At 47.8% G+C, this 12,290-nt stretch overlaps 1 protein-coding gene across 2 annotated transcripts in view; it reads left to right on the top strand.

The window, feature by feature from the left end:
• Positions 1–5,668: 5,668 nt before the first annotated feature.
• Positions 5,669–12,290, top strand: part of SLC2A9 (solute carrier family 2 member 9) — a 246,552-nt gene continuing 239,930 nt past the window's right edge. For both annotated transcript variants that reach the window (XM_017970671.4, XM_008993600.6), the window contains exons 1-2: positions 5,669–5,760; positions 11,419–11,552. The gene's annotated coding sequence lies outside the window, so the exon portion shown is untranslated. The remainder of the gene's footprint in view (positions 5,761–11,418; positions 11,553–12,290) is intronic.

The following is a 12,290-nucleotide window of genomic DNA, read 5'->3' on the forward strand; positions in this document are numbered from 1 at the left end:
TAATAACTTTTACGCTGCAGGTCAAGGGCCAAGTAAGTTCTCCCGATGGCTAACAGTGTCCTTCCCACAAACATTTAGGGCCCAGAGAAATGACCTTGGGTGGGTTTGTGGACTCAGTGCACCACCATGACATAGCCAGCGTGAAACTCTATTCGCCACCTGACTCCCATATGGCCGATGATAATGCGGAGCCTGGTGATGCTTAGGACCCCTGGATACCAGCATCAACCCAGACCCTGTATCCAGTAGCCTTTGAAACATCTGTTACTTTTCCCTAGTGTGTGGTTACTTGAGGAAGTGGCCTCAAGGTCTTTAGGAGTATTAAATGAGGGAGTCACTACTGTCTCTACTTCTGGTTCCACCGTGAGGCAACAGGACCTGCCATTTATGCCCCTGTATCAGGAAGTCATTAGCCAAGCCTGAGGTTGGTGGCCTGCCTGGTAAGTTTCCTGTTGACTGGGGGCTGTTCTGCAGAAAAGGGAGCAGCTCTGAGATTCTATTAGCACTGGACTGCGGTATGGACTAAGAGAGGGGCTGCAGGTGGAGTATCAGTAGCATTCACCAGCCATCCGCTGAGGGCAAGGGATACATGGGGAGGTTAGAGGATTACAAAACACAAAGGAGGCTCAAGAAACACTTTTTAGACAATGAGATTTTCAACAGCATAGCCACTATCTGAGCAAAGCAACATGTGTTGTGATGGAATCTGCATTAGCCAGTGTTCTCTAGAGAAACCTGAACCAATAAAAACAGAGAGAGGAAAGAGGGAGGGGGGGAGGGGGGAAGAGAGAGAGAGAGAGAGAAAGAGAGAGAGAGAGAGAGAGATTTACTATGAGGAATTGGCTTTTAAGTCCCAAGGTCTGCAGTTGGCAAGCTGGAGATGCAGGAGAGCCGGCAGTGTAGTTCTAGTCTGCATCTGAAGGCCTGACGCCTAAGAGAGCCAATTGTGTGGCTCTCATCTGAAGACGGTAGGCACAAGACCCAGGAAGGGCCAACATTTTTGTTCAAATCCAAAGGCGAGAAAAAGACCAATAATCCAGATCAAAGCAGTCAGGCAGGAGGGATTCCCTCTTACCTAGGACTTCCAGTCAGGCCTTCAACTGATTGGCTTACCCACATGGGAAGAGCAGCCTGCTTTATTCAGTCTACTGCTTCAAATGCTAACTTCATCCAAGAAGACCTTCACAGAAATGCCGAGAGTAGTGTTTGACCAAATATCTGGGCGCCTCGCGGCCCAAGGAAATTGATGCATACAATTAAACCATCACAGAATCCATCTCCCGGGCTGGCCTGTCCTCAAGGCAGAAGAGAAGGTGGAGCGTTGGAGCCATCTCAGCTTGGGATTCTGCTGTAAACTGTGGAGAAGGAAGGCAGGCAGAAGGGTTTAGGATACAGATGAATATTAAGGTAAAACATGGCATCTGGCTTAAAAGAGGAGAACAGAGAGGGCTGGTAAACTTGGAAGAGGCTAAAGTGTCAGCGGCTGATCACAGTCACAGAGGGAGCAAGCCAAAGCAGTATTGGATGAGGTCACTAGTGTTGCCTTAATAAAGTCTCACAAACCAGGTGGCTTGGAATAGCAGAAATGTATTCTCCCACACTCTGGAGGCACTCAGCTCGCTGCAAACCCCATCTCTACTAAAAATACAAAAATTAGCTGGCTGTGGTGGTGTGTGCCTGTAGTCCCAGCTACTCAGGAGGCTGAGGCAGGAGGATCGCTTGAACCCAGGAAGTGGAGGTTGCAGCGAGCTAAGATCCAAAATCAAGGTGTCAGCAGGGCCGTGTAGCCTTTGGGCAGAATCCTTCCTTCCCTCTAGCAGCTTCTGGTGGTGCCCATGTGCCCTTGGCATCCTGTGGCTGGCAGCTGCAATCTCTTCCTCTGTCATCTGTGGACATCCCTCTCTCATCTCAGGGATGACTGTGTCACAGTTTCCTTTTTATAAGAACACCAGTCACACTGGATTAGGGCTCAACCCAATGACTTCATCTTGGCTTGACTTCCCTCTGTAAAGAATCTATTTCCAAATAAGGTCCCGGAGGTTAGGACCTCAACGTATCTTTTCAAGGAGGCACAGTTGAACCCATGACAGGCATAAATTCTAAACGTCACAGCTTACTATGTGATATGGTTTGGCTCTGTGTCCCCACCTAAATCCCATCTTAAATTGTAATCTCCACAGGTTGGGGAAGGGGCCTGGTGGGAGGTGATTGGATCCTGGCGGCAGTTCTCCTATGCTGTTCTTGTGATAGTGAGTTCTCATGAGATCTGATGGTTCAAAAGTGTGTGGCACTTCCTCTCTCTCTCTTGCCCTCACGTAAGATGTGCCTTGCTTCCCCTTTGCCTCCTCTATGAAAGTAAATTTTGGCCAGGCGTGGCGTCTCACACCTGTAATCCCAGCACTCTGGGAGGCTGAGGTAGGTGGATCACCAGAGGTCAACAGTTTGAAACCAGCCTGGCTAACATGGTCAAACCCCATCTCTACTAAAAATACAAAAATTAGCTGGCTGTGGTGGTGTATGCCTGTAGTCCCAGCTACTCAGGAGGCTGAGGCAGGAGGATCGCTTGAACCCAGGAAGTGGAGGTTGCAGCGAGCTGAGATCGTGCCACTACACTCCAGACTGGGAGACAGAGTGAGACTCTGCCTCACAGAGAAAGAAAAAGGTAAATAAATTTCCTGAGTCCTCCTCAGCCATGCTGAACTGTGAGTCTGTCAAACTTCTCTTATTTATAAATTACCCAGTCTCAGGCACTTCTTTATAGCAGTGTGAAAATGAACTAATACACCATAGTGATGTGAAAATTAAATGAGATGATGAATGATATTTTTGAAAGGAACAAAGGAGAGCAAATGATTGTTTCTTACACTAATTAGGTCACTAGTCACAATCTCTTGCTTGTCTTGGAATGGAAGTTCATTCAGGTGGAGATGATTAGTCAGGCTCAAGGTAGAGACACTTTGAACTAGAAGATTCTGACCTATCAGCATTTCTTTGCTTGAAATAGTTCCAAAGGCAAATGATTACAAAAACCACAAGCTCAAGGGTCTTATGAGCCATAAATATAATAGCATTCTTCCAACCAGCAGCATGGAACGTGTTAATTATTACTGAGATGTGAAAACATGACACAGCATTGACAGTGAGCTTTATTCATTCAAACCTCCTTACTTGGACTTTGTGATGTTTCCACCCAGAGATTTGGTTTTTTTATATGACTATCTCATAAAAAGGTATGTTCACTTTTCCTGCCCCCTTTTAATGGTAAAAATACATAGCATTAAAATTAACCTTCTGGCCAGGTGTGGTGGCTCACGCCTGTAATCCCAGCCCTTTGGGAGGCCAAGGTGGACAGATCACCTGAGGTCAGGAGTTCGAGACCAGCCTGGCCAACATGGTGAAACCCCGTCTCTACTAAAAATACAAAAAATGAGCCAGGCATGGCGGTGCGTACCTGTAGTCCCAGCTACTCAGGAGACTGAGAGGAGAGAATTGCTTGAACCCGGGAGGTGGAGGCTGCAGTGAGCCAAGATTACACCACTGCACTCCAGCCTGGGCGACAGAGTGAGACTCTGTCTCTAAATAAATAAATAAAATAAACTTTCTTAACCACTTTTATGTAAACTTTCTTAACCACTCTTTATTCTGTACACATAAAATATTGAGTATATTCATATTATTGTGCAACAGATCTTTATAAGTTTTTCATCTTGCAGGCGTGAAGCTATATCCACACTCCCTCCGTCTCCCTTCCCTCTGGCCTATGTTAACTGTCTTTCTACTTTCTGCTTCTATAATTTTGACTATGTTAGATACTTCATAGTCAAAATAGAATCCTACAGTATCTGTTCTGCAGCTGGCTTCTTGTGTTTAGCATAATGTCCTTGAAATTCTTCCATGTTGTAGCATGTGACAGGCCTTCTTCTAAGGCTGCATGACTGTCTGTGGTATAGACCATATTTTCATCATCCACCCATCTATTGACGGAAATCTACGTTGCTTACACTTGTTGCCTATTGCGAGTAATGCTGTGGTTATTACGGATGTACAGATGTCTTTCTGATATTCTGCTTTGAATTCATTTAGATATAAACCCAGAAGTAGGATTGCTGGATCATATGGTAACTCGATTTTCAATTTTTTTGGGAAACGTCCATATTTTTTTCTGTCGTGGCAGCATCATCTTGTATTTCCACTAACAGTGCGCAGGGGCTCCAGCTTCTCCACATCCTTGCTAACACTTACTGTTTTCCATTCTTCTGGCAGTGGCCATCCTGATGGGTGAGGTGATAACACATTATGGTTTGGATTTGCATTTGAGCCACGCCCCTGCAGATATTTATGAAGGGAAGACTGTTCTTGGCAAAAAGAAGATGGCATGTCACTAATAGCTTTTACTCAACTTGTTCATTCGTTTGCAAACTCTGTGGCCTCTGACCTGCCTTGCCCTGTTCCCCATCTGCCTGCACAGCCAGGCCTCATTGCATTTTCCTCCTTTCCCATTTTTATCTCCTTGGGAACCAAGTGAAGAAAAAGCCAATTCCTGTGTTTGGAACAATTGGTCTGGTTTTTGGTTGTAATGAGAAGACTCAACAGGTGTTTCACTAAAAACCGGGGCCAGAAACAAGGGGTTTGTTGATTTTTGCCTTGGCATGGGAAAGTCAGCCACGGTGAGGAGCTCATTGCAGATGCTTGCTCCAGTGGCTGACACCCCCAAAGGGAGGCTCGATTGGCAGTGCTTCATTCTCCACACACAGAGAAAAGAGCCTACCTTGAGACCTGAGTCCCAGATGCCAAGAAGTTCAGGTGACGCTCCCTGAGTGCTGTTTGCAGTGGGAACTTCACCTCCCTCCCACTCAAGCCACAGAGGAGTAATGACTTGAAATCTAGTTCACTGCGGGAAGGGAGATGTTGAACTGAGATTTGTGTGTGCCCCCATCAGATACTCTAGGTCAGGCAAGAAGCCTATTGCTTTAAAAGCCTCTAGAAGGCTCCTCACCAACACAGCGGAACTAATCTTCAGGCTCTGATACTAGAGATCATGTTCTCCTTCTCCAGATTCTTTGGACATTTGAATCTCTACATGATCAGGAAGCTGACCCTCCAGTGATCCCCAGAGCTGCTTCCCGGCTCTCACAGATAAAACCCTCTAAGCTTCGGAAGAGAAGGGCGACCCTGCAGTGGCTAGCGGGTTGATGCAGAGAACTCAGGGCAACTGCACGGCAGTTTCTCTTGTGTCTGGTGGGTAGCTGGGCATGGGGAAAGATCAAGGGCATGGGGGCTGCTGAACATCAGTTCCATTTCCTGGCTGTGTTACCTCAGGCAAGTTATCTGACCTCTCTGAATGTATGCAATGGGAATGGCAGAGCTTCTGTATCACAGGAGAGACAAGATGACTCATAGAAAGCACTTACATCAAAAGGTAATCAAAAGTCAGTTTTCTCCCTGGGGATGTGAGCAGCCACCCGGAAAGAGGGTTCCTTAATGGCATAGCGGTGGGAGCTCCCTTTCTGTTTCCTTGTTTGGCATTACCCTATGATTAATTTTAAAGAGTTACTCAAACAACTACAATTCAACTTGGTCAACATCAGTTCTTGCAAATGGAAGCTGACTGTTGTTTATTCATTCAGTTCCTGTTGGCTGAGTGTTGGCTCCGGGACTGGCACCAGGCACTGGAATGAAACATTCTGAACTCCAGAGGGGAACGTAAAGTCTTCCTGAAGGCTACAGAGGAAAATTCGAACTGGAGGCAAACTCTAAAATGTAAGTAGGAATTGGTCAGGCCAAGAAAACAGGCAGAGGGCACTCCCGGTTGGGGGAATCGCAAATGCCAAGGAAGCGGCGGGTGCAGGGCAAGGTGTGTGAGGAAAGTGGAGCTCTCTATGCTGGGAGGCAGTGGTGTCTTCAGGTCATGTTGCCAGGCACAGGTGGGTGCAGAGGAGATGACGCTGGCTCTGTGCTGCCCTGGAACCTGTACTCATCGCAGATGCTTGCAATTCCCTCCTCCCTTCCTTTCTGCTTTCTTCCCACCCTTCCTTCCTTCTTCCTCCCCTCCTTCCTTCCTTCCTTTTCCTCTTTCTCTCTTTCTCTTTCTTTCTTTCTTTTTCTTTCTTTCCTTCTGTCAAGACTTAATCTAGAACTGAGCGACTGAAAGCCAGCTAAGGGTTTAGAGCAGAGAAGCAATGATACCGCCTGCTTTTGAGAAAGATGACTCCAGGGGTGCTGAAGAGAATTGGGCTGGAGGGTGGAGATCACCCATGGGGGGACCAGTCGGCAGGCTGATGTCCAGGTGGGAGAGGACAAGGGCTTGGACCAGGAGGATGACAGTGGGGATGGAGGGGACAAAGTCAGAACCATCTTTGGAGATAGAACCCTGTGAATGTGGGGATCCGGGGGAAGGAAGGCAGCGGGGAGGATGAGGCATGTTATTTAGGCATCACCTAGCATCAGCAGGAGGGAGGTGTTTGATGTTATTGTTCATGAAGATAGAGAATAGAGGGGGTTGAGGAGGAGGGGAAAGAAGTGTTAGCCTCATGGAAACTGTGGGTTTTGCAGGAAGTGGCTTTTGCATGCCTTCCAGTTTCCTCTGGCCCTTCACTTCTCACCCTGCACCATCTGCTCTTCTGCACAGATGGACACTCATTCATTCCCACCTCCATGCACTGGCCCTCCACCAGCTTCCAAAAGGCTCACATTGCATGTATGTGAGGGTGTTCCGTGGGGCACTGTTAAGTGTGTGCAGCACTTACACTGTCAGAGAAAGGTTCTGAGTAAGGCGGTTATACCGATAACTGTTAGGGGACATTCCAGGTCCATTTCTGAGACAGCACGAAGTCGGAGAGTCATGGAGCTGACATGAACTCTAGAGCACAGGTAGCGAACTTTCACTCACATGCCAAATGGGCCTGCTCCTTGCTTTTATAAATAAAGCTTTACTGGAACACAATGCAGCTCGTCTGTTCACACATTTCAATGGCTGCTTCTACACTAGAACAGCAGAGTTGTGAGAGCAACAGAAATTGCATGGCTAGCTTAGCCGAGACGACGTAGCCACCTAGCCCTTTACAAAAAATGTTGACCCTCCTCTAGTGTGCTGCCATCTCTGTTTGATGTGAATGGGTGTTTGTTGGTGATGGGGGGACCTTGGTGCTCCTTTGCCTAAAAGCCCTCCATCCTAAGAATCAAGTTCAGGATCCTTAACTCGCCCAAGTCGCAGGCTCTCCCAGGATGTGAAGCAGACATGCTCCACGTCCTTGTGTAAAACCTTGGTGTGAACATCAACATCCATCAAGGGACTTTAATACGTGCATTGCATTTAGTTCTACCTTGAATTTGACGCAGTAGTTCCGTTGATTGAAATCTATTCTAAGGGAAGAATCCAAGTGACAGAGGGAACAGTTTGCTCCCTGGCCTGGCTATATCCAGTTGTCTGGACTAATTTTTTTTTTTTTTAAGATGGGGAGCCTCACTTTGTCATCCAGGCTAGAGTGCAGTGGTGCGATCTTGGCTCACTGCAACTTCTGCCTCCTGGGTTTAAGCGATTCTCCTGCCTCAGCACCTGTAAGTAGCTTGGATTACAGGTGCCCGCCACCACACCTGGCTAATTTTTATATTTTTAGTAGAGACAGAGTTTTACCATGTTGGCCAGGCTGGTCTCGAACTCCTGACCTTAAGTGATCTGCCTGCCTCGGCCTCCCAAAGTGCTGGGATTACAGGCGTGAGCCACTGTGCCCAGCCCCCAACTTTATTTAAAATGTTGACATTTTGTTTTTGATGAAGTTGGGTTTCTGGGGTTTTTTTTTTGCATTCATTTTATTTTTGTAAACTATTTCATTAAATATTAATTTATCTTAATGACTGAGTTTTCAGTATTCCCTTTAATTTTTATTCCCAGGCAAGTGCCTTAGTCACTTTACCCCAGCCTCAGCTCAGGGAGGAGCACCTAAGGAAGTAGAGAAAATGGAAAGAGCACTGTGTCGAGAGGCCAGGAGAAAAGGTTTGCCCAGAAATAGGCTGATGCAACAGGATGAACATCAAAACGTGGCACTAGGTGAGAGAAGCCAGATACAAAAGGTCATGCACCCTATGATCCCATCTTTATGAAATGTTCAGAGGAGGCAAGTCCATAATCTAGACAGGCAGAGCAGAGATCAGTGGTTGCTGGGGCTGAGGTCTCATTTGGGGATGCTGGCAACGCTCCAAAATTAGATTGCAGTCATGGTTCCATACTGCTATGAGGGTACTAAAACCCATTGAATTGTACTCTCAAAATGAGTGCAATTCGTGGTACATAAATCACACTTCAACAAGGCTGTTAGGCTGAGTAAGGTGAGGATTGAGAATTAAGCATTGAATGACTAAATAAATGAGTGGATGACTCAAAGACAGGCAGTGTTTCTAAACAAGAGAGCGCAGCAGGATTCGAGAGTGGGGAGAATTACGTCTAGAGGCCCCAGTTGCTCCTTAGCAAGCCCAAGGAGAAGCGATGGGCACCACAGCCTCCTGATACTTACCAGGGTGGAAATCCCAGACTAGACCCCTTTTTGGAACGTGAATCATCAATACCCCTCAAGAGATTTTAAAGGGCGCACCACATGTTGTTTTTGTGCATTGACTTTTGATACAATAATTTCATTTCTCAAAATCTATGCTGAGGATAGAATCTGAATGATGGAGAAAGAGTTGACTCATATGTGCTCACTACAGAGCTGTGTGTAGTATTGGAAAAAGGGAGACAACCCAAATGACCAACTGGTCAAATGAAATATGGCCAAGTAGGAAATAGAATATTAAACAGCCATGCAAAATGATGCTAATGTTGAGGAAACATCCGCTGGAATGGAAACTGGAAAAGCAGGACGGCAAAGGGTAAAGAGAGTATTAAAAGCACCCTGTGGAATTGTGTGTGTAGCGTCAACACCCAATAGCAGCACAGCACAGTGTTACGGGAGGGCGATGACCTTGCAGACTGGTTGGATTTTACTGTGTGATAAGCACTTTGAGCACTGTGAGGAGACATTTCGTACATGGTCTCTTTCATCTTGACTCCGAGTCTGTGACTTAGTTATCCTTTTTTTGGTCAATTTTACAAATGAGAAAACTGAGATTCAGGTTTAAGGAAATGTGTACGGGGTCACACAATTTGCAAGTGATGGAACCTAAGCCCAGAGGGGTGGAACTGGGCCTTCTCAAGTGTTGCTTAGCCAGGGTTCTCTAAGGAGACGGAATATATATTGTAACCTACCTGTATATACAGGATATGGACAGCTAGCTAGTTAGACAGATGGATGGACGGGAATTATTATGGGAATTGGCTGATTATGGAGGAGAAGTTCCATGACAGGCCATCGGCAAGCTGGAGACCCTGGGATGCTGGCAGCATGGCTCTGTCCAAATCCAGAAGCCTCAGCACCAGGAAAGCCAATGGTAATTCTCAGTCTGAGGTCAAAGGCCTGAGAACCAGAGCAGTGGATGGGGTGCTGGTGTGAGTCCTGAAGTCCAAAGGTCAGGCAGCTTGGAGTTCTGATGTTCAAGAGCAGCAGAAAAAGAATATCCCAGTTCCAGGAGAAGACAGAGAAAAAGAGCCTGCCTTTTTTTTCTGCCCATTTTGACTGATCCAGACCACTAGCCAATTGGAGGGTGCCTGCCCTCCTAGAGGGCAGATCTGCCCCCTTCAGACAAAGGACTCCCACACCGGTCTCCTCCAGAAACACCCTGACAGACACACCCTGAATTGAGGCTTGACCAGCTCTCTAGGGATTCTTAGTTCGGTCACCTGAAGTTAACCATCACACCCAGGATCCATGCAGGTTTCCCTCCAGCCAGCCCATGAGGTGGTTCATTGCCCTTATCCACCTTAGAGAGGCAGAAGGTGAAGTCTGGAACGGTTCAATTATGGCTTAGCGCCAAACAACCAGCATTGAGGGGAGCTGGAACGCCCAGGATGAGCTTCTGAACATCTCACGTCCCCCAGGAGGCCGGAGTGTCCCTGATCTGATGGTGAACAGAAGGCCTGGCACTGGGCGTCATTGAGGGAAGGAGAACTTCACTCCATACAAAGACCAGGGATGCTAGTGACACAGCAGCACGAGCCCAGCCTGGGTGCCTAGGATGCAGCTTAGCAGGTCAACTCTCAGTATGGCCAGGGCTTGGCCCTTGGAAACCTGCAGGCTGGCAGTGTTCTACCAGGAGGGTCCAGCTTGGAAAACCAGAGAGGGTGAAACATCCTGCACCAGAGTGTTTCAGACATCAGCAATGGACTGGTTGACTGGTAGTGTTCTTGCTGAGACTGATGGTGGACTCCCCATCCAAGAGATCCTGGATTCCTTCAGGTCAAAGGTCAGCAGTTACACTGGAGCTTTCCTGACCCCTATGTCCAGGTACAAAGAAAACCCATCACCTGAGAGCCAATGGCCTCCAGAGCTAGTGTGGCAGAGGGGGCTTGGTTCATGTGTCATCCTGCTTCCTTGTTGCTGTGTGACTTTGGGCTAGTAGCTTTACCTCTCTGAGCCTTGATTTCCCTACTGGTGATCAAACATTTGTAGTGCCAGATGCTGTTCTAGGAGCCGTGTACCTACTGTTTCAATCCTCGCAACACTTTTATGAGGCCGGCATCATTTTCTGCAGACCTGTTTATGGATGAGGACACAGAAGCCCCATGAGGGGAAGAGACTTGCCTCAAGTCATAGTGAACAAGGGGAGGAGGCAGGATCGGAACTCGGGGAGGATGGCCTCGGGTCCTGCACTGCTCACAACAGGCTCTGGCTGCCCTGGCATGGAGTCAAAGGCTGTAAGGACGAAGACACACAAAATGCCAAGTAAGAGCTCTGGCCACCGTCCCTCTCACCATCTCCCAAGGCAAACCCCGGGGCTGTGGCCTTAGCTTTGCCAGAAACTGATTCCATGCTGCTCTCCCAGCGGACCCTGAAACTGCAGGTGTGCCAGGACATTCCTGGCTGACAAGTGCGGGTCACGGGAAGGCTGGAGAGCACGTCTCTGTGTGCGTCAGCAACTCATGTGCATGTGCTCATATACGGGGTTTAATGACTGTAATGATTAAAACCTGGAAAAATGCCTATTGAATGTATACTTCAGTTTGACTCCATAGTTTTCTTATTTCTTGTGAGTCTAGTTGTCCAGATTTGTTACTTTTCTTCTTTTGTTTCCCCCAAGAAGATGTAGGAAGCCGATCCAGTAGGGGACATTTTGTGGTGTATGTCAGGACTGGCTCAGATCAGGGTAGCTCGGTGGGGGTTGGGGGTGAGAGTCAGTAAGAGAAAAACATCCCTGGTGGGCAGAGAAGGAGAAAAGGGGCTGGCGGGGGGAAGCCCTTGAAAGGGTGGAAAGCTCTGCCGGGTGGAAGGACTTGGGGTGACATGAGACCTGGGGTTTAAGGACACGGGGTGCATGTGATTCTTTCAGGGAACAGTTTGGATGGACCTTGCCCTGGATTTCAGACAGCACCACCAGGGTGACAGCTCACAAGTACAGCCAGACCAGTTTCCCACCTGGGCGTCCCAGCCCCACCCAGGTCGGCCGGAGAGCTGCAGGTGTTGGTGAGTGAGTGGGTGAGTGGGCGAGTATGGAGCAGAGAGCTTGCCCACTGAAGCAGAGAGCAGCTGTATCGGGGTAACTGACACGGAAGTCTGCTCCTTACACATGGAGCAAGGCTTCAGCCACACAGCTGCTTTTCCCATATACATATTTTAAGCAGGCCAGATGCTCAGAGGAAGCCAGGCTGGAATTTCTTAGTCCAGTGTTTAGAAAACATTGTTAATCATCCAGAAGATTTCTGGGTAGATATTGAAGATTTCTTGGAAAAGAGAAGACTGAAGCTAAGTTTTGAAGGGTGAGTGTGTTCGCGTAAGCAGAGTGGAGGGAAGAGTGTGCTCTACATTCATGCTTCGGCTGCCGGAACGCAGTCTGAGTCAGGAGGAAGCAGTCTGGGAGTAGATAGACGAGCCTCCAGCGGAGACAGGAAGGTGGGAAGCAGCCCGGCTGATAGACAGCGGGGGTGACATGCTGAAGCTCTAACTTACTTATCCCATCTGTTGCAAGACAAATAACCTTAGCTCTTCCTGTAACACAATCCCACATAACAGACTCCAGCGAGTGATAATAAGCCATTAAGAGCAGAAATTTGATTTTCATGGAGACTTGGATAAAAGGAGGAAATTGAGTTAGACCTCAGAGACTCCGCAGCATGTGAAAGGAATGAGGGAGGAGTCTGTGCAGAGGTGGGGGCTTGGGGAGGACTCAAGTTTAGTGACCAGCTAGGCAGTGCCCGACTTTGC

Source organism: Callithrix jacchus, chromosome 3 (assembly GCF_049354715.1).
Source record: "Callithrix jacchus isolate 240 chromosome 3, calJac240_pri, whole genome shotgun sequence".
NCBI classification, from domain to species: Eukaryota; Metazoa; Chordata; class Mammalia; order Primates; family Cebidae; genus Callithrix; species Callithrix jacchus.